The sequence below is a fragment of the Bubalus kerabau genome, chromosome 2, assembly GCF_029407905.1.
Source record: "Bubalus kerabau isolate K-KA32 ecotype Philippines breed swamp buffalo chromosome 2, PCC_UOA_SB_1v2, whole genome shotgun sequence".
Classification (NCBI taxonomy): domain Eukaryota; kingdom Metazoa; phylum Chordata; class Mammalia; order Artiodactyla; family Bovidae; genus Bubalus; species Bubalus kerabau.
Window position 1 is genome coordinate 85,760,901 of NC_073625.1, and position 23,246 is coordinate 85,784,146.

Below are 23,246 nucleotides of genomic sequence, written 5' to 3' on the forward strand. Positions count from 1 at the left end.
GATAGCCTGGTTGGATCTCCTTGCAGTCCAAGGGACTCTCAAGAGTTTTCCCCAATACCACAGTTCAAACACATCAATTCTTCTGTGTTCAGCTTTCTTTATAGTCCAACTCTCACATCCATAAATGAATACTGGAAAAACCATAGCCTTGACTAGATGGACCTTTGTTGACAAAGTAATGTCTCTGCTTTTTAATATGCTGTCTAGGTTGGTCATAACTTTCCTTCCAAGAAGTAAGTGTCTTTTAATTTCATGGCTGCAATCACCATCTGCAGTGATTTGGGAGCCCAAAAATATAAAGTTAGCCACTGTTTCCACTGTTTCCCCATCTATTTGCCATGAAGGGATGGGGCCAGATGCCATGATCTTAGTTTTCTGAATGTTAAGCTTTAAGCCAACTTTTTCACTCTCTCTTTTCACTTTCATCAAGAGGCTCTTTAGTTCTTCTTCACTTTCTTCCATAGTGTGGTGTCATCTGCATATTTGAGGTTATTGATATTTCTCCCTGCAATCTTGATTCTAGCTTGTGCTTCCTCCAGTCCAGCTTTTCTCATGATGTACTCTGCATATAAGTTAAATAACAGGGTGACAATATACAGCCTTGACATACTCCTTTTCCTATTTAGAACCACTTTACACTTTAATGAAACTTTAGTTACACTTCAGGGAAACTTGATTTTATCTCTGAAATGTCTAGGACACTGTAACTCCACAGTGGAATATATGTAACCTGGGGTGTGGGGACATGATTAAATCATTGGCCAGGTCCATGAAGCCTCTTCTTAGCAAGTAGTTAGAGCACTTGTATGGTGTAGATGACTGTTCTCTTGCTCTCTGTACAGCCCCTGCTCCATTAGGTCCTGCTTCACTCACATGACCATATAATCCTCTCAATTATAGGGCTTCATCAATACTCCCTATGTGCTTGTATGTGGTTTCCCTGGTAATTGATGAGCCAACCTGATGTCAATTCCCTCTGTAAATTGTAGCTTCCTCCCCCATTAGTGAGGATTGCTGCTGATTCCTGCCTCTCCGCTGTGCATACAATGAGAGCTTCACTTCAGCACCTTTTCCTTCAGATAAGTAAGTTGCCCGGGTCCATAAACCACTGATGCGCCTGTCACTGTCTCTGGGCTCTTTTTTCAGTCTTGAAGCTGAACAACTACAAAGCTTTCAGACCTGAAGGGTGCAGCCCAATAGTACCACGTTTCAAATATATTGTTAGCCTATATTTCTGCTCAGAACCCACCAATGTTTTTTCTGCATTATTCAAACATAACTATACCAAAAGATGACTGAGTAAACTCATCTCTTACTTTTCTCTACCTTGCTCATTTAGCCCCAGCCACACTGGCCTCCATACTCTTCCTTCATTACTCAGGACACACTCTACCTCAGTTTTTGCATTTGCTATTGTCTTTGCCTGGTCCGCTCATCTCAGGTACACGGCAAAGCTGTGGCTGGGTCTGTCACTTCTTTTGGGTCTTAATATAAATACTGCCTTCTCTGTGAGGCCTTTCCTGTCTGCTGTGCTGCTTAATATTGTAACCATACTGTACTATGTTATTTAGTCTTTTGTTGCTTTAAGTTTTACTTATTATTATCTAATATTGTGTGTCTGTGATGTACTGGGCTGTCCAAAAAGTTTGTTCAGGTTTTTCTGTAAGATGTTACAGAAAAGTTCAAAGGAATGATTCGGGCAACCCAATATTTCCTTACTCTATTTTTTTTTAAATTAACATTCTTTCTCTCCCCTTGCTCCTAATCTTCATTTTCCTGACCCTGTGTCCCAGTCTGTAAATAATTCTTGTTTTACCTTCCAAGTATAGCTAAGGTCCTAGGCACTTGTAGACATCCTCTGACATTCTGGTTACATTTCAGTTTCTTGCACTTCACTATTCTGGCATGAGATAGCAGGTCTTTATTTCCTAAATTTGGTTTTCCACCATTCCCTTCAGATAAATCCCACATGGGGCCTGCCTCTGCTGTTGACTATGGATTCTCTTAGAACACTGCCTCTTGCATCCTTTCTCATGACTCAGATTATATCAATTGCAACCTGAATCAAGCAGGTGGACTCACTTTATCACATGTGTGTTTGTAGATTAGGTACGGGAGGTGTCAGATAATTTATTAACATGTTGAAATGAAGTGGAATATGGATAGCACCTTTCTGAAAGTTGTGGTAAGTGAGCCTGTAACTGGCTACCTGTAGTGAGGACAGGTGCCAACAACCAGAAAGCTAAGCCAGCAGTCTTCTATCAACAGATGATCAGCATGCCCTCCTAGCCTATCACAATCATCTCCAATAGAAACATGGAAAAATAAAATAATTTTTCTCTTATTTTGTTATCCCAACAAATTCTTCAAGGTAATATTTCTTTCAGTTCAGTTCAGTTCAGTCGCTCAGTCATGTCAGACTCTTTACTTAATACTTAATATTCAGATAATACTTTACTTAATATTCAGATCAAGAGTTTCCAAAATAGATTACGATTTTAATTTGGATTTAAAAGGAATTCAGTCTTTCAACTAATCTTTAAAACATGGCATTGCCTTTCCATTTCAAAATGCACTAGATAAAAATGTATTGTGGGGAAAAAAACATCATTTTAAGATGTTCTTATTTGCCTGACACTAGCTGATAATAATCATTTGCTCTTTGCAAATTTATTAACAAAATATTTCTTTTGTAAATGATTAATGATTTTGAATAGTTTTCCATTCAAAATCTGCATAGATTTCTATCTGAAGCTGTTTCTAATCATTAATAAAGCAAAGACATCATGTCTGAGGAGTTAGATTACACAAAGCTTTAGCTAAAGTGAGTGCTCATTAATGAGAGAAAAGATGGCATTTTCCCAAAAGATAGATATCATTATTGTTTAGAGCAAATTCAATATTTAACAGAAAATGAAGTTGCTTATAGTTTCTATTTTCTTCTATTGCTTAGAGCAAGATTATAATCTGATGTGTGAATGAAGGAGAAATAACGGAGAACCTAACTATAGAATGTTAAAGATGCCAGCGTCTCTAGATAAAATCTAGTTTGGCAACCTTTATTCAGGTGAAAACAATCTAAGACCTCTGAATAATAACATTAGTTAGTATCAGATGCAGGTCTGAAATCCAGTTACCCTGACAGCCCGGTCCTGCTTTTTTTCATCTGATGTAGATAAAACAAGATAGTTAAAGAAACAGCTCACTAAATCAACAGTTAAAAAGAAACAAGTTAAAACATGTTTGTGTTAGCTTGAAGTCATAGAATATAGTCAAAGCCATTAAAGGATTTAGAAAATACCTAAATCTGGTAAGACAACAAAGAATTAAATTTGAATGAGAACTAATCTTCCAAAATCTAATATAAAAATGAAGATAGGGAAGTATAGCATTTACTGTATTGACTCTATAATTTTCTTTCTCTCTCTCTTTTTTTTTTTTTGCTACATGTAATTTTTGCTTGGTGTGTTTTAGTAATTTTGTATAAGTATTTAACATATATTTAGATATATTTTTTATGAATCTAGAATCAATAAACCTGTTGCCATGTATCTTCAGAGTCAATGAGTAACAATTTCACTAAAGAATTACACCAGGCACCAATAAACATCAATTTAGATGGAGGAGCAATTGTGAGTAATCTCATTCTTTTTTTTTAAGTTTTTAAACTGAAGGGTAGTTGACTTGCAATATTATACTACAGTGATTTCAGGTGTACAACATAGTGATTTAATATATTTATAAATTACATAACATCAGTTCAGTTCAGTCACTCAGTTGTGTCCAACTGTTTGCGACCCCATGAATTGCAGCATGCCAGGCCCCCCGTCCATCACCAACTCCTGGAGTTTACTCAAACTCATGTCCATTGAGTCGGTAATGCCATCCAGCCATCTCATCCTCTGTGGTCCCTTTCTCCTCCTGTCCCCAATCCCTCCCAGCATCAGAGTCTTTTCCAATGAGTCAACTCTTCGCATGAGGTGGCCAAAGTACTGGAGTTTCAGCTTTAGCACCAGTCCTTCCAAAGAATATTCAGGACTGATGTCCTTCAGAATGGACTGGTTGGATCTCCTTGCAGTCCAAGGGGCTCTCAAGAGTCTTCTCCAACACCACAGTTCAAAAGCATCAATTCTTCGGTGCTCAGCTTTCTTCACAGTCCAACTCTCACATCCATACATGACCACTGGGAAAACCATAGCCTTGACTAGATGGAACTTTGTTGGCAAAGTAATGTCTCTGCTTTTGAATATGCTATCTAAGTTGGTCATAACTTTCCTTCCAAGGAGTAAGTGTCCTTTAATTTCATGGCTGCAATCACCATCTGCAGTGATTTTGGAGCCCCCCAAAATAAAGTCTGGTACTGTTTCCACTGTTTCCCCATCTATTTCCCATGAAATGATGGGACCAGATGTCGGGAGCCGTGTTAGGCATTACTGACAAAATAGAGGCACTGCCCTAACCCCCTCCCTTTGTTCCGTAGGCACGGACCTGGAATGAAGGAGTTAGGCTTTGTGATTCTGACTTGTTTTTCCCTTTTCTCGGCTGAGTTGACTGAAGAGAATATTAAGGTGCTTATTGTTTTTGAGAGGAGCATGAGAAGGCATAAAGCCTTCTGCAGCTGTGCTCAAAGAATAATTCATAGAGTTAATCACTGACATTTGTTCAGGACTTTTGCAAAAAAGTGCTCCAGGGTGAGCACACAGGCCGCAGCTTGAGGCCATGGGAGGGATTGCTATCTGAAGCCCATTTGTGAGAAAAGTTTATGGAAAAGGAGTTTGCTGAATTTAGGGCTTAGGAATAATTAAAATAGTTAGAAGCTAAACATTTAAGGATTGCTGTAATGTTAGCATATTCTACTATAGCTTATAGAAATTAGGGACTTTAGAGATATTATTAGGTAGAAGCCCTTTCTAAGAAATAGTGAGCTTAGGATACTAGAGGCAATCAGGACTTAAAGATAAGAATTAAACATCTGGTTCCTGGACTCCAGGAACCAGATGTTGTTAAACATCTGTTCCTGTGCCTACTGACCACATGCATGTCTTCAGAGTAATGCCTATTCAGTTCCTCTGTCCATTTTTAAATTGGATTTTTAAAAAATGTTAAGTTGTTTGAGTTTTATATATTTTGGATATCAACCCCTTATGGGACATATAGCTGACAACTATCTTCTCCCATTCAGTAGACAGCCTTTCTGTTTTGTCAATTGTTTACTTCACAGTACAAAAACTTTTTAGATTGTTTTTCTCCCATTTGTTTGTTTTTGCTTTAGTTGTCCCTGCCTGAAGAGATATTACCAAACATATTACTAAAATTGATGTGAAAGAGCATACAGCCTATGTTTTCTTCTGGAAGATCCATGGTTTCTGAACTTACAATTAAGTCTTAACCCATTCTGTGTGTGTGTGTGTGTGTGGGGGGGGGTTGCTTGTTTTGTATATGATATGAAAAAATGGTCTAGTTTTATTCTTTCCAATGAAGCTGTCCTGTTTTCCTAATGCTATTTATTGAAGAAATTGTCTTTTCTGCATTGTATATTCTTGCCTTTTTTGTTGTAGATTAATTAACCTTATATGTGTAGAGGGTTCCCTTTTATCCACACACTCTCCAAAATTTATTACTTGTAGACTTATTAATTATGGCCATTCTGACTGATGTGAGGTAGTACCTCATCATAGTTTTGATTTGCATTTCTCAAAAATTAGTCATGTTGAGCATCTTTTCATGTAGTATTGGGTATCTGTATATCATTGGAGAAGTCTCTGTTTAGGTCTCCTGCTCATTTTTTTCATTTTTCATTGGGTTGCTTGTTTACTTGATATTGAACTGTATGAGCTTTTTGTAAGTTTTGGAGATTAATCTTTTGACAATTGCTTCATTTGCAAATACTTTCTCCCATCCTGAGAATTGTCTTTTCCTCTTGTTTATGGTTTCCTTTGCTGTTCAGAAGTTTTGTTTTCTCTCTGATCTTTATTTCCTTCTTTCTGCTGACTTTGGGATTTGTTCTTCTTTTCTAATTCTTTTACAATTCACATGCTAGCAACATAATGCTCAAAATTCTCCAAGTCAGGCTTCAATAGTACATGAACTGTGAATTTCCAGATGTTCAAGCTGGATTTAAACAATAAAGAGGAACCAGAGATCAAATTGTAAACATCCATTGGCTCACTGAAAAAGCAATAGAGTTTCAGAAAAACATCTACTTCTGCTTTATTGACTACGCCAAAGCCTTTGACTGTGTGGGTCACAACAAACTGTGGAAAATTCTTCAAGAGATGTGAATACCAGACAACCTGACCTGCTCTTGAGAAATCTGTATGCAGGTCAAGAAGCAACAGTTAGAACTAGACATGGAACAATAGACTCATTCCTAATTGGGAAAGGAGTGCACCAAGGCTGTATATTGTCACACTGTTTATTTAACTTATAAGCAGATTACATCATGAGAAATGCTGGACTGGAAGAAGCACAAGCTGGAATCAAGATTACTAGGAGAAATATCAATAACCTCAGATATGCAGATAACACCACCCTTATGGCAGAAAGCAAAGAAGAACTAAAGAGCCTCTTAAAAGAGGAGAATGAAAAAGTTGGCTTAAAGCTCAACCTTCAGAAAACTAAGGTCATGGCAATTGGTCCCATCATTTCATAGAAAATAGATGGGAAAACAATGGAAACAGTGACAGACTTTATTTTGGGGCGGCTCCAAAATCACTGCAGATGGTGATTGCAGCCATGAAATTAATAGACACTTGCTCCTTGGAAGAAAAGCCATGATCAACCTAGACAGCATATTAAAAAGCAGAGACATTACTTTGCCAGCATTGGTACATTTAGTCAAAGCTATGGTTTTTCCAGTAGTCATATATGGATGTGAGAGCTGGACTATGAAGAAAGCTGAGCACCAAAGAATTGATGCTTTTGAACTGTGGTGTTGGAAACAACTCTTGAGAGTCCCTGGGACTGCAAGGAGATCCAACCAGTCCATCCTAAAGGAAATCAGTCCTGAATATTCATTGGAAAGACTGATGTTGAAGCTGAAACTCCAATACTTTTGCCACCTGATGTGAAGAACTGAATCATTTGAAAAGACCCTGATGCTGGGAAAGATTGGAGGTGGGAGGAGAAGGGGATGACAGAGGATCAGATGGTTGAATGGCATCACCAACTGAATGGACATGAGTTTGAGTAAACTCCAGGAGTTGATGATGGACAGGGAAGCCTGGCGTGCTGCAGTCCATGGGGTCTCAAAGAGTTGGACACGACTGAGCGACTGAACTGAACTGAATTCTTTTACAGGGTAGGTTAGATTGTTTGGAGTTTTTCTTGTTTCTTAATGGCTATTTCATTAATTTCCCTTTAGAACTACTTTTGCTGCATAGATTTTGTTAGGTTATATTATCATTATCAATTGTCTTGAGTTAACATGATTTCCTCTTTAATTTGACCCATTAATTTTCTAGTATTTTACGTAATTTCCTATGATTTTTCTCTTTTTCTGTTTTCTTCACCTGTGGTTGATTTTGAGTTTAATAGAGTTATGGTCAATAAGTCACCTGAAATAATTTCTATCAAGGTAAATTTTAATTTTGAATGTGTCATGCCACTTCCTTCTGACTGGAAAAGTTTCTGCAGAGAAGTTAGTTGATAGGCTTATGGTGTGTGTTTTTTTTTTTTTTTTTTTTAATAACTGAATCTGGTTTTCTCCTGTTTCCTTTAGAATCCTCTCTCTCTTTATCTTTTGCCATTTTACTTATAGCATATATTGGTGTGAGTCTTTTTGAGGTTATCTTGTTTAGGACACTCTGTGCTTCCTGAACCTAGACATCTGTTTCCTTTAGGCTTGGGAATTTTTTAGCCATAATTACTTCATATACATTTTCAATCCCTTTCTTTCTCTCTTCTCCTTCTGGAACACATATTATGCATAGGTTGGCACGCTTTGTATTATCCCATGGATCTCATACTTTGCTTTTCTTTCCCTTAGTCTTTCTATCTCCTGTTCTGGTTGGGTGTTTTTCATTATTCTAACTTTCAGACCACTTATTCATTCTGTGTCATTTACTCTGCTACTCATTGCTTCTACATTGGTTTTTATCTCAGCAACTGAGTTGTCTAACTTTTCATTGATTCCTCTTTATAGTTTCCAGCTTCCTATTTTAGTGATTTGCATTTCTCTAATAATCTTAATTTCTTAAGCATTTCATTACCTCTTTTTTGAACTTAGGGTCTAGACTGTTGCATTCTGTTTTCTTATTTGTTCTTTCAGGATATTCTTCCTTTTTAATGGAGTAGCTTATCTGCTTTTTCATTTCACTTAACTTTCTCTGTCTCTGTGACTTAAGGAGATACAGCTTCCTACTGTGATCTGGAAGGAGTTTTTTCTTTTTCTTAACTCCTCATTCAAATTTATTTTTGTGTATTTGTGACTTACTCACATACAGAGTGTCAGACTAGTACTGTTTGGGAATAGGCTGAAGTCATCAGCATTTGTGGGAGGTGGGCAGGGGAGAAGTGGCCTTATGCAGACTGGGTGAGTGTAGTGTTTTTGTGGAAGGGCTATTCTTGGTATGGATGCCAATCATGTTTTTACTCAGTGTGTCCTTAATGAAGAGTGTGATTGGTGTCCAGGTTCTGGTATCCAGAGCCTGTACTGAGAAGGTAATAGGCAGAAAGGCCAGGGGTCTCCAAACGGAGGAAATAGCCTGCAAGTATCAGACATTTTTATCTCTCTTAAGAGGCAGGAGGAAACAAACTAAGCGATATTTTTTCCTTCTCTATACAAATTTAATAGGAGGTTTCTCTTAAAATACTATGTTGCCATAATGACACCTGGTTTCACCTGAAGTTAACTATTCTCAAACCTAGAGATAACCAATGCCTTTTTCTTATGGAAATGTTTGCCTTAAGCTATGCTAATGTACTATGCATTTACCCCAAACTCTGTCTTCAAGTCGGTTCCCCCTCTTGGCTCAGAACCTACTTGACAAACCAGTATGTTATACTCAGATATTGTTCCTCTAATCTATGTAAATGAAACTATTTGTATGGTGGTCTGCTCTTCTTCAAGATTCAAGTTAATCATTTTATGGCCCAGGATAAACCATTTAGTGCCAAGATTATCCCAAAATGCATCTTATGGGTGAGGGGCCTGGTGCCATTCTGCGTTTTAAGACATTCCTTTCTTTCATTAACAGACTGCTAGTGACTATATAACATTCAGCTGAAGACTAGCAGGGGGGTGCTCTTTCTGCCCCCTTCTGATGCCTATGTCAGAAGCTTTCTTTATCTCTTTTATACTTTGATAAAACTTTATTACACAAAAGTTCTGAGCGATCAAGCCTCGTCTCTGGCCCCAGATTGAATTCTTCTCCTCCAGGGGCCAAGAATCCCGGCGTCTTTGCGTGATTCAACAACAACCTTTCAGTACCAGATTTTGGATGGGGCCTCCTCTTTGCTCCATGGCTGTCACAGCCGTTTTGGGGGTGGAGTCTCCTCCCCAATTGTTGGATTAGAAGTCTTAAGGGTCCAGTTCAATAAATATGTCTTTAAGTGCATATTCTGTATCAAAGGAAGTGAGCATGGGAGCAAGTGAGGCCTGTGTAGTCACAGGGAACCTATGCACTGCCCTTGTAGGCATCCACAGTTCTTCCTATCAGCAGCCCGAGATTGTGTCCCTTTCTTTGTTGTGTTCATCTCAGACCTAATGCTAGGTTGGGGACTGCAGCTAGAGCACTGTGACTGCTGGAAACAAAGTGGTTGTGCTACTGTCTGGGACCTGGGCTGCCATTGTGACTTCAAAGGAACTGTTTGCCCCTGATCCTACTCCAAGTTGGGGTGTGAGGTGGGAAGCAGAGAGCTCCTGCTAGGAAAGGAGCCACTGCATATTCCTCCCCAGAGGCTATCTGCTGGAAACCTGTGATTCCACAATACCACCTGGTGAGCATACCAACAAAGGGACCCACCCACTATGGGACCCACCCCCACTGTTCACAAGCTGACAATGGGTTCCGAGTTTTAAACTAAATCACAATCAATGCCATCCTGGCTTTCTGCACGCAGTTACACCAACACCAAATCTTCTCCCAGAGCCTGAGTTTCAATGCTTAGCCACTGGGCATACTAGCAGCCCTGCCCAACATGAGTTTTTGCTAGGAAGTATGGCAAAGTGGTAGCTGTCAGTGCCTATCTTTCTCTACCCTGATTTCTAGCAAGCCAACACATGCCCACTCCTCTAGTGGGAAGTCCAGACTCCTCCAGGCTCTCTGTCTGTCCCGGTGGACGTTGTAGTAGTCAGGGGAACTTCCCAGGGTGAGGGCTTGCCTAGGCTCTTTACATATTCTTCCTAGGGTCACCAGTCCCTTTCTGATGCTTTTTTTTTTTTTTTTGGGGGGGGTGGTGGGTGGGAAGAAGTCCTACCCAATTATGTGGCATTCTTTCTTGCATCTTTGGTTGTATAATTCTGTCAATTTCCTGGAGTTTTTCCTGTGTTTGTGTGTGTGTATGTGTGAGATTTGTTCTACTTCTGATGTGTTTCAAACTGGACATCAAAAAAATCAATGTATTTTCATATAAGCCTTGCTTTAGATATATAAAATAGAGGCCAAGATTAGATAATGTCTGCTCTATGATTATTGTTTTATTTTAAAAAATGACAAGTAAAATCAGGGAAAATCTGAAGTTGAATAGTTATTGCTCATGATTTAGGGACAAAAAGTCTTGTTGTTCAGTAACTAGAAAATAAATGGAGGACATGAACTGAAATAATATAACATTCTAGCTTTTATAAATTAGATTACTATAATGAGATAATGGATAAAGTGTTTCAAGCAGTTTGCTTTTGGGCTATCTGGTGCCAGACAAAACTGCTTCATGATTTTCATGCAATGCACATGAGTCTAGTTTCCCCAGCTTTCACGGGGTCACTATTTGAATAATATGTAACTAATATTATGTAATCCCTCAAACTGAGTAAATGTAGAATTTTCAGTTTTTATCTCACGTTTGCTTAGAATCACTGATCTCTGTAAGGAACTGTTCAAAAGTTGCAGAAATGTGTCATAGTTCCCCCCTTGTCACATTCTACTAATGATCACTGCTCATATTTCTCACTTTACTGCTTTCTTTCTTATAACTAAGTTCTTTATTTTGTTTCAGCCTAATTCCCAAATAGCTCTAAGCCGAAGTACAAAATAGGTAGAAAGTTTAAAAATACTAATACTGTAAGGGAATTGCAGTGCTGTCACAAAGTACAGTGTATTCATACGCACCAAATTGTCAATATCTATAAAGTTTACATTCTTTACCTCTTTAACAGTATGCTGTGAACATTTTCTATACCATTGTGTATGATCCAAAGACACTATTTTAATGCCTACAAATTAAAGTAAATCCTTTTTGTTGTTACAACTAAAAATGAGACATGTATTTTATACTTTAATCATTTTTTTTTTTTACTTTAATCATTTTTTCAACTTGAATTTCATAAACTTTACTTGAGGAAGAGGTAAGATAACATATGCTGGGAAATACTTTCAATTGGCCAATGTAAATATTTATTACATCTGATATTACCTGTTTCAATCCCCAAAACAACTAAATTAGAAATCATGATTAGTATAATTTTTCTTTCTTTTTTTTTTTTTTTTTTTTCAGAGCCTGTAGTTGGTGTACTGGTTCTTTGCCCATTTTTTGCTAGTGTAGAATAAGTGATGAGAATTGGGTCTGTATTGCTCATTATCCATACACAAAAACAATATACATTTAGAACCCCTGATCATTCCTCTGGCTGAGGAAAATAAGCCTATTTCCAATTTTACTTAGGAAAATGATAGGTAAATAGAGACTATAACAGAAGCTTAAAATGACAGATTTCTATTATGAAATCTGTAAATTAATCTAGTTTATCCTGTCCAAAGAATTTTCTGAGTTTCATTCTTTTCAAAGAGCTGCAACGTTTGTGCAGAAAAGATTCAGTGACTGATTTGATTCTGAACCAGTTTATCTGAGGAAATTTCACACTTTTCTGTAGATTTTTAGAAATTATTTTTCATAAGCATGCATATTTCAAACATGAGCCTTTGCTTGGAGGATCAGTGTTTTTTGGAGTCATTATACTGGAGTTTATTTCCTGTAAAAATACTAATCATCATATAGTGTTTATTACTATTAATGAGTTTATGAAAAGAAAGGATAAAATTAAGTATTTAAAATTGTCACAGTTTAACTTAAGTTTAAAAATAAGATATAAAATCCCTCTTCGGTTATTGGTATAAGATGAGACTTGGTGTGAAAGTCATTTAAGTGGAAAAAAGCAAAATTCCAGCTTTTTGGTTAGGAAATGTTTATCAGAACTGCTTCAAACTCAGTCAAACAAATAGCCAGAGTTCTCATGGACCACACAGTGGCTGATATAATTGACAGTTTATTTCTACTGTATAGTGTCCATTTGAAAAGTATATGTGAAATCATTACTAATAGTTTCCACCTGAGCATAATGATAAATGAAAATAAAGACTTCCAATATTTTTAGAGATTAAAAATAGTGTATTTTTATCATTTTTTTCAGAATTCCATTTAATCATGCAAATACCTTGCTTAAGAGAGTAGAGTATAGAAAAAGTTAGCTTTCACCTTGCTCTTGAATTTTGGGGAGGAAAGCTGCAGTTTTGAGTAGAGGAGGACATGCCTGGGTGCAATAAAAGTCAAAAGGGTAGATCATAGCATAGCTATTTGTTCAGGTCACAGAAAAGATACCTATTCAAAGTCAGTCAACATTTTCAAAAATAAAAGTATTTTAGGAAGTAATCATGTCACTTTTGCTCAGAAACTTCCCACATTTCCTGATACAGAAAAATAAGTGACTGCTTAAAGTATCAAATATTTTGAGGAAGTAAATGCAAGTCTTGAGAAGGATAAATAATAAGCTAATTAGTTGGTAGATGTCAGCTTACTTTCTTATGCTGACATGTAAGGAAATGTAGTTTACACTGATATTTTCACTAATTAAAAACTGTGTTACACCAATCTAAATTTACATTAGCCTGCAATAGTATTTAGGTAATAATAGTCTGCAAAGCATCACTACTGTCATCTACCCTGTTCCACAGTGGCACAAATCTAAATGACCGCAACTGGGTCAATCAGTGATCAAAGAGAGAAAGACATATAGCAAACTTATACAAACACATAGGTGCAATGTTCAAAAGAGGATTTTATTTCAATGTCATTTACAGAAAAAATTTAAAGAGCTTCATTTAGAGCTTTTAATATCAACATGCTTTAGTAAATACATTCATTCATGTTCATTTCCAGGACCTCAACAGGACAAAGTCTGTCACAGAACTAGAATATACTAAGCAATGTTGAAGTCAACATGTTATTTATTTATTAAGGTTGAGCTTCAAAGTACTCAGTCATTTATTTAAACCAGTGTGTGTGTGGATTTTCTGTGTAATTTAAAATACTTCCAACTTGTGATTTAGGAATAGAAATCTTCACAGTAAATCTATATATTATCTATATAGGTTTACAACATTGCATTTTATAGCATTTTACAAAATAAATGTAATATATTCCAGTGTCATCTGAATTATAAGCAATTAGCTAGCATCTGATTTTCACATTATGGGAGGTGACTAGCACTGTGTACTTTACACTAAGTCATCTTTTGTGGTTGGTCAAAGGTAGACATTCATGAGCATGCATATCTAAACCTCAGTAAGTGGTTTAATGTTTATAGAAAAATCATTTTAGGTGGGGTAAGACTTGAATTATGGTGCTTGACTGTTACATAGAAAAATCATGACAATAAATTTTCCAGGTGCCATTGGTTTTTATTTAAAATGCTAAAAAAAGATGTTAAGAGCAAAAAAGACAGAGGGTCATTTTTTAATGAACCATGTATTATGGTTGACATCTCTTAAAAAAGGGAGTAACTTTGTTATCAATTCAAGAATTACCGTAAAAGTGAGACTCTATGCACTTAACCTTTACAAAATGTATATAATGGAGAAGACATCTATTTTTTTACGATTTTTGTGAAATATCAGCTTTGAAGTTATAGCTGTGCAAAATGCCAACCTGAAATGTTGGGTTAAATGACAGCAAACAATGTAACTTGACAGCATTTCCCTTTGCAACACCAGACGCACAGCTAAGCATTAATCTCCAAATCAGATCGAAAGAGTAAAGAAGAAATGTGAACTTTCTGAGGGTTTTAAACTACTTGACCATATCCTGATATGCTTAGAAATGAACTGATTTTTATCACATGAGTGGTTTCAAAAAGTTAGTAGCAGAAAATTTTCTTAAACCCTATGAAATACCCCAATATGTGTTTAAGTGAGATGGAATTCCAGAACCTCCAACCTTCTTCTCCCTAGTTATTTTTCTCTGCCAAACAACAAGGGAACTTTCTTGGGAACCCCTGAGACTACACTGCTAGCCATGAGATCAACTTTCAGTTTTAAAACTTTCTCCATATCCTCAGCTCCCAAATGTTTTCCTGTATTTCTACCAATGAAAATACCTTTTTCAACTTATGCTGCTGTGAGGTCCATGACAAATGTTTGATACACATTGTGGAAAAGATTTCTGAAGAAGCTGGAGGGAGACTGAGGGTCTTGATGGATGTCTCTTGTAAAATACCCTCAGTGAGGTGATCAGAAGGTGTCTTTGGATTTACAAAGGGAGGCAATCCTTAGCTCTGAGCCAGTCTCTGACACAAAGTCTAAGGTATACTACTGAAGCTGAGAGGATGGATCTCCAAATGTTCCCCTCCAACTGACTTAAACTATATTAATACTCAGTCTAAGATTAAAGTTGGAGGAATGCAATTTTAAGTGACTGCTCTCAATGAATCCAGTTCTGAAATTCAAATAACCATTAGGAGCATTGTTAAAGCTTCAGCCAAAGGAAGTAAGCTATCCTATAAAAAGACAATCTTAAGATCTTCAGGTTGGAGAAGTCACATATAGACATTCTGACTGACAACCTGGCCCAACGGCCATTTGGGAGTGAGTCACCTTGAATGTGCAAATGAGGCAAACCTTCAGACTTCAACTCCATTGACATCTTATGACAATTTTATGAGAGGCCTCAAGTGAATACTTCCTGCCCAACTTTTCTAAAGTTCTGACCTACAAAATTTTGAACTTAATAAAGTAGTTATAAGGCACTGAGATTTGAGGTAATTTGATATATACATTCGGGCTTCCCTGGTCATGGCATCCAGTCCCATCACTTCATGGCAAATAGACAGAGAAACAGTGGAAACAGTGGCTGACTTTATTTTTTTGGGCTCCAAAATCACTAAAGATGGTGACCGCAGCCATGAAATTAAAAGATGCTTACCCTTGGAAGAAAAGTTGTGACCAACCTAGATAGCATATCAAAAAGCAGAGATATTACTTTGCCAACAAAGGTCCATCTAGTCAAGGCTATGGTTTATCCAGTAGTCATGTATGGATGTGAGAGTTGGAATATAAAGAAAGTTGAACATCGAAGAATTGATGCTTTTGAACTGTGGTGTTGGAGAAGACTCCTGAGAGTCCCTTGGTCTTCAGGGAGATCCAACCAGTCCATCCTAAAGGAAATCAGTCCTGAATATTCATTGGAAGGACTGATACTGAAGCTGAAACTCCAATCCTTTGGCTACCTGATGAAGAGCTGACTCATTTGGAAAGTCCCTGATGCTGGGAAAGATTGAAGGCAAGAGAAGGGGGCGGCAGAGGATGAGATGGTTGGATGACATCACCAACTCAATGGACATGAGTTTGAGTAAACTCCGGGAGTTAGTGATGGACAGGGAGGCCTGGTGTGCTGTAGTCCATGGGGTCACTAAGAGTCTGACACAGAGCAAGTGAACTGAACTGATATATATCAATAAAAATTGGAATGGCAATTTTCAGTCACACTTGCTTACATGAGCATAAGAATTATATATATATATATATATATATAATCAGATAGTTGATCACAAATGAGTTAATACCAATTCTGAATTTGATTATATTTCACTTTAAACCCTATAGTTTATGTAAGTTGAAGTCAAGATGTCAAATTTGGTTTTTATAACTTGATTTAGGGAAGCACGCCATTCAAGAGGAACAAAAATCTCTTGGTTCTACACTGAGGAAAACTGATTTACATCAAGCATTAAATAACAGAATTTGAGCAGTGTGCATTTAGTTATTCAGCAACTACTTTTGAGGACTGTTAAAAGCCAGGCATTATTTTAGTAACTTTAAAATGAACAGTGTCCTTTTATATTAGAGCTTATATCTTTTGAATTATGTGTGTAAGAATTCATTTCTCCAATCTCTTATTTTTCAATTATCCAGACAGTGAAAAATTGGAAGTATAGCATAATGAACCTACATTTATTAAAAACTGTCTCTTTTATGTTTGTGAATTAGTATTCTATTAAATTGCTTTCTTTCTTTTTCATAAATTCTCTCCCTCTTTGTTCCCTTCATATCTCTTCTTTCTTTTCCATTCTTTTTTCTCTTTCCTCCACTCCCCCAATTTTAAAGGTATGGTATGGGAATAAATTCTAAGCAGGTTGCTTCTACCAATTAATGGGGTAGACATTTAAAAGTTAGATCAAATGTAAAAAGGTCCACAAATTAGGCTATTTTTCAAGATATTAAAGGGATAATTTAATGGGAGACCAATTCAAATTTTGTGGTCAGGGGAGCCCTATCTGAGGAATTGAAATAAACTAAGATGAATAAGAAAGCATCCTGGTTAAAGAGGCAAGTGGGAGGATAAGAGAGTGTGCTGTGCTCAGAGATTTAGAATGTGATTGCCAACATGTATAGAGCAAAATGCAAGCTTGATTCATATGACTTTGGAAAGTTAGGTAGAAGTAAGATCATATGTGGTCTTCATGTTTATTTTATAAAGATTGCTTTCCATCCCAGATGTGACAGTCACTGAAATGTTTTTAAGCATTCATGTGATGGGATTTAATTAACATTTATTTAACATGCACTTGAATGCTGTGTATAAAGATCTTGGAATAGCCAAGAATATAAGTTAAAAAATACTAGGAAAAAAAAAAAATACTAGGTTATTACAGTATGAAATAAAATAGGATAGTGGATTGGACTGTGCTATGGATAGAAAGAAACATATTTTAGATATATTTTTAGCAGTTTTGAGATAGAATTCACTTTATAATTTACCAGTTTAAAACATGCAACTCAGCTGTTTTTAGTATATTCACAGATATGTACAATCATCACCAGAGGTAATTTGAGAGCATTTTACTATGCCCAAAAGAAACCCTGTAAGGTTAGCACTGACCTTCTGTACCTCACACTACCTCCCTCACCCAGCCATAGGCAGCCGCCAATAAACATCTTTATAGATATCCAAGTTCTGAACATCTCATACGAATGAAATCATATGTGATCTATTGCTACTAGCTTTTTTTTCATTTAGCATAACATTTTCAAAGTTCATTTATGATGTACATGTATGTATTAATGTTTTATTCTTATGCCTAGATAGCACTCCACTGTATTTTCATACCACATTTTGCTTCTTTATTTATTCATTGATAGACATTTGGGTTGTTTCCACCTTTGGCTACTATAAGTAATTCTGCTATAACAGTTACATAAAAATTTTTATGTTGATTTGATTTTGTTTCTCTGGAGTTTATATCTGGGGGTGGAATTTCTGGGTCTTATGGTAACTATTGAATTGTTTGAGTGACTGGCAAACTCTTTTCAACAGAGTAGTATCACTTTATATTCCCATCAGTGGTGCATGAGGGTTCTGATTTCTTCACATCCTCAGGAACACTTGCTACTATCTGACTTTTTGATCTTACCTACTCTAGTGAGTGTAAAGTGGTATTTCATTGTGGTTTTGATTAGCATTTTCATGATGAATTTGACCATCTTTTCATGTGTTTAGGATCAATTTGTATGTTTTCTCTGGAGCCTGTTTGAATAAATACAGACATGATTCCATTAATAAGTGGGAAAAAATCAAAAGATACAGTCACTAAAGAGAAATCCCTAATATAGAAATAAGTAGAACATAGTAGATAAATGAAGGAATGGAAGGAAAATATGTATACCACAACTATAAATATTTTATGAATTTGATGGCAGAAAGATGCCATCCCTCAGACACACCAGCTGAAAGTGAGATGGGAACAAGAGATTTGAGGAATGTTTTGTGGCTAGCTGGTAAAGAATCCGCCTACAATGTGGGAGCCCTGGGTTCGATCCCTGGGTTGGGAAGATTCCCTGGAGAAGGGAAGAGCTACCCACTCCAGTATTCTGGCCTAGAGAATTCCATGAACTGTGTAGTTCATGGGGTCACAAAGAGTCAGACACTTGCACTGAGTAGAATGAAATTGATGTTGTACTGTTGGAAGAGCATAGTTACTAGGAACAACAAAAACAAAAACTAAGCAGGTGTTCTGGGTAATGTAGAGTGACAATTTAAAGATAGTGATCATGAAATAAAATAAGGAAAGAATAACAAAAGGATAGTAAAGATTAGAAAGTTATCATGATACTAATAACAGTGTTTGTTAATATTTAAAGCACATCTGGAATGTTCCAGGAATTGTAAGCATTTTCTTAATAAATTAAAAAAAAATATTTATTATATTTTGGCCATAGTGAATCTTTGTTGCTGCGTGGACTTTTCTCTAGTCACTGGGAACAGGGGCTACTCTCTTGTTGCGGTGTATGGGCTTCTCGTTGCAGTGACTTCTCCTATTGTGGAGCATGGGCTCTAGGGTGCATGGGCTACAGTAGTCGTGTTGCGTGGGCTCAGTAGTTGTGGTTCCCAGGCTCTAGGGAACAGGCTTAACAGCAGTGGCATGTGGCCTTAGGTCCTTTGCAGAGTGTGGGATCTTCTTAGACCAGAGATTGAACCCATGTCTCCTGCATTGGCTGGTAAATTCTTTACCATTGAGCCATGAAAGAAGTCCCTGTTTGAAGCATTTTATAAGAATTAACTAACTTATTCCTTATGTCTATATATTAAAAGAACGATCATGTTTATTTAACATGTGATGAACAGATGTCAAATAGCCTACTGAAAATCAGATAGCAAGATCTGCAAGATCACTATATTTGACTTTCTTGATGTTGAGAACATATTATAGTAGGAAGTTTAAATTAGTTATTCAAGAGAATTTATGATAATGTCGGTATGCAGAGTGTGACAATGATAAGGTAAAGTAAAGGAAAAGTCTTTGGAGTTGAATATGCTAAGGAGCAAGCTGAGATACACAAAGAGTACTGAAGTAACATAGAATAAAGTTGAAGTTAAGTTCCATGGACTACCAGGTAAAGTCTATAAAAAAGGGAGTAATGCCTGAGACTTTGGTTGAGAATCATTTAAAATAATAGAGCAGTATGAAGCTAAAAAGCTAAATGTTGAGAGCTTCCATGACAGAAGAAATAGTTATCTGGAAGAAACAATGGAGAGCAAAGAGGATACCAGTCCTGGTCTCAAGTGTATGATATATGGCATGTGAAAAAGTAGCTTCTTATTGAAAGGACTGCAGGGAATGTTATATCAAAGAGGAAAACTATTTCACTGAAGGAATATGTGAAGGGAAAATTCAGAAATGAGTTTGAGAATATATGGTATTTGATGAGCAGACAATCCAGAGAACAAAGTAGGGGAAGAGGCTGGGGAGAGGAGACTAATCAGCTCCAATGGTGAGTTAGACAGATGGGAATGAGAGCTCAGAAATGAATGGGTGAGCAGAGAGGTTGTTTACTCTCATGCTGACAAACAAGTAAGGATGACGTGACATTTGGTGGATTTCATTTTGCTTGTATCTGTGGATGCGGGTGGGCATTTTAAGGCCTATAGCAAAAGGGTATTGGCCTGGACAATAGGGCCTATGGGTATAATCATTTTTAATCTCTCAAATGGAGAAAAATATCTTAATATGGTGAAAATTACATTTGTATTGGATATCTCACTTTATCATCCTCCTTCCAAATATTCTGACTTTTACTCCTATTGGATAGTAGAAACAATATTAGAGTTTCCTGGGCAATGTGAGTTCAGATTTTAGTGAGTTTTCCTGAAGAATCAGAGCACCTAGTGCCTCATAGTTCATTTTTAGAATTGTCATATTGCAACCTAATAACTGGTGCTTTAAGTATTAGAAATAGAGTTCAGTTCAGTTCAGTACAGTCGCTCAGTCGTTTCCGACTCCTTGTAACCCTATGAACCACAGCACACCAGGCTTCCCTGTCTATCACCAACTCCCGGAGTTCACCCAAACCCATGTCCATTGAGTCGGTGATGCCATCCAACCATCTCATCCTCTGTCATTCCCTTCTCCTCCTGCCCTCAATCTTTCCCAGCATCAGGGTCTTTTCCAATGAGTCAGCTCTTTGCATCAGGTGGCCAAAGTATTGGAGTTTCAGCTTCAACATCAGTCCTTCCAATGAACACCCAGGACTGATCTCCTTTAGGATGGACTGCTTAGACCTCCTTGCAGTCCAAGGGACTCTCAAGAGTCTTCTGCAACACCACAGTTCAAAAGCATCAATTCTTCGGTGCTTAGTTTTCTTTATAGTCTAACTCTTACATCCATACATGACCACTGGAAAAAATATAGCCTTGAATAGACCTTTGTTGACAAAGTAATGTAATGTCTGTGCTTTTTAATATACTGTCTAGGTTGGTCATAACTTTCATTCCAAGGAGTAAGCGTCCTTTAATTTCATGGCTACAATCACCATCTACAGTGATTTTGGAGCCCAGAAAAATTAAGTCTGACAACTGTTTCCACTGTTTCCCCATCTATGTCCCATGAAGTGATGGGACCGGATGCCATGATCTTAGTTTTCTGAATTTTGTTTGAGAATCATTTAAAATAATAGAACAGTATGAAGCATAAAGCAAAGCAGTATGAAACTTTAAGCCAACTTTTTCCCTCTCCTCTTTTACTTTCATCAAGAAGCTCATTAGTTCTTCTTCACTTTCTGCCATAAAGGTGGTATCATCTGCATATCTGAGGTTATTGATATTTCTCCCAGAAATCTTAATTCCAGCTTGTGCTTCTTGCAGCCCAGCTTTTCTCATGACGTACTCTGCATATAAGTTAAATAGGCAGGGTGACAATATACAGCCTTGACGTACTCCTTTTCCTATTTGGAACCAGTCTGTTGTTCCAGGTCCAGTTCTAACTGCTGCTTCCTGACCTTCCATACAGGTTTCTCAAGAGGCAGGTCAGGTGGTCTGGTATTCCCATCTCTTTCAGAATTTTCCATAGTTTATTGTGATCCACACAGTCAAAGGCTTTGGAATAGTCAGTAAAGCAGAAATAGATGCGTTTCTGGAACTCTCTTGGTTTTTTGATGATCCAGCAGATGTTGGCAATTTGATCTCTGGTTCCTCTGCCTATTCTAAAACCAGCTTGAACATTTGGAAGTTCACAGTTCACATATTGCTGAAGCCTGACTTGGAGAATTTTAAGCATCACTTTACTAGCATGTGAGATGAGTGCAACTGTGTGGTAGTTGGAGCATTCTTTGGCATAGCCTTTATTTGGGATTGGAATGAAAACTGACCTCTTCCAGTTCTGTGGCCAGTGCTGAGTTTTCCAAATTTGCTGGCATATTGAGTGCAGCACTTTCACAGCATCATCTTTCACGATTTGAAAGAGCTTCACTGGAATTCCATCACCTCCACTAGCTTTGTTCATAGTGATGCTTCCTAAGGCCCACTTGACTTCACATTCCAGGATGTCTGTCTCTAGGAGACTGCTCACACCATCGTGATTATCTTGGTTATGAAGATCTTTTTTGTACAGTTCTACTGTATATAGGAGAACTTCCCTTGTGGCTCAGCCTGTAAAGGATCTGCCTGCAATGAGGGAGACCTGAGTTCAATCCCTGGGTTGGGAAGATCCCCTGGAGAAGGGAAAGACTACCCACTCCACTATTCTGGCCTGGAGAATTCCATAGAATGTATAGTCCATGGGCTTGCAAAGAGTTGGACATGACTGTGTATAGGGGACTGGAATGCAAAAGTAGGAAGTCAAGAAACACCTGGAGAAACAGGTCAATTTGACTTTAGAGTACAGAGTGAAGCAGGGCAAAGGCTAATAGAGTTTGGCCAAGAGAACGCACTGGTTATAGCAAACACCCTCTTCCAACAGCACAAGAGAAGACTCTACACATGGACATCACCAGATGGTTGACACCAAAATCAGATTGATCATATTCTTTTCAGCCGAAGATGGAGAAGCTCTGTACAGTCAGCAAAAACAAGACCGGGAGCTGACTGTGGCTCAGATCATGAACTCCTTATTGACAAATTCAGACTTTAATTGAATAATGTGGGGAAAACCACTAGACCATTCAGGTATGACCTAAATCAAATCCCTTATGACTATATAGTGGAAGTGAGGAATAGATTTAAGGGACTAGATCTGATAGAGTGCCTGATGAACTATGGACAGGGGTTTGTGACATTGTACAGGAGACAGGAGTCAAGACCATACCCATGAAAAAGAAATGCAAGAAAGCAAAATGGCTGTCTGAGGAGGCCTTACAAATAGCTGTGAAAAGAAGAGAAGCATAAAGCGCAGGAGAAAAGGAAAGATATAGGCATCTGAATGCAGAGTTCCAGAGAATAGCAAGGAGAGATAAGAAAGCCTTCCTCAGTGAGCAATGCAAAGAAATAGAGGAAGACAACAGAATGGGAAAGACTAGAGATCTCTTCAAGAAAATTAGAGATACCAAGGGAACATTTCATGCAAAGATGGGCTGGATAAAAGAAATAGAGTAGTCTCTCAAAAAAATCTTAATTTCTGCATCTGCCAACCTACCTCCTTTTTCTTATTTTTGTATCTGGCTGCTTTTGGACTTTATTACACAGGGAGTTCAGCCATCAAATCTTCAACTGAATGAGAGACATTGATTTGTTTTACTAATTTTTAGGTTGATAGCTAACAAATGAGAAATAATGCCAAGGTTTTTATTTTATTTTATTTTTAAACTTTACAATATTGTATTAGTTTTGCCAAATATCGAAATGAATCCACCACAGGTATACCTGTGTTCCCCAAAATAGTACTTACCTTGTGAGTAAATTAATTATTGGGTAACACAGCATGTTGGTTTTAGTAAAACTTTGTAGTTAAGTCAGTCCTGTTATGACTACCATGTTTCTTTTTTCTTTTTTATTAAAAATTAAGAGAAAAAGAAAAAGAGTTTAAGGGTATTTCAGAAATTGCTTAT

At 37.2% G+C, this 23,246-nt stretch overlaps 1 long non-coding RNA gene across 1 annotated transcript in view; it reads left to right on the forward strand.

Moving 5' to 3' along the window:
• Nucleotides 1-1,003: 1,003 nt before the first annotated feature.
• LOC129643426 (uncharacterized) overlaps nt 1,004-23,246 on the forward strand; it is a 176,018-nt gene continuing 153,775 nt past the window's right edge. The window contains exon 1 of the long non-coding RNA XR_008710306.1: nt 1,004-1,083. This is a non-coding gene — a long non-coding RNA (uncharacterized LOC129643426). The remainder of the gene's footprint in view (nt 1,084-23,246) is intronic.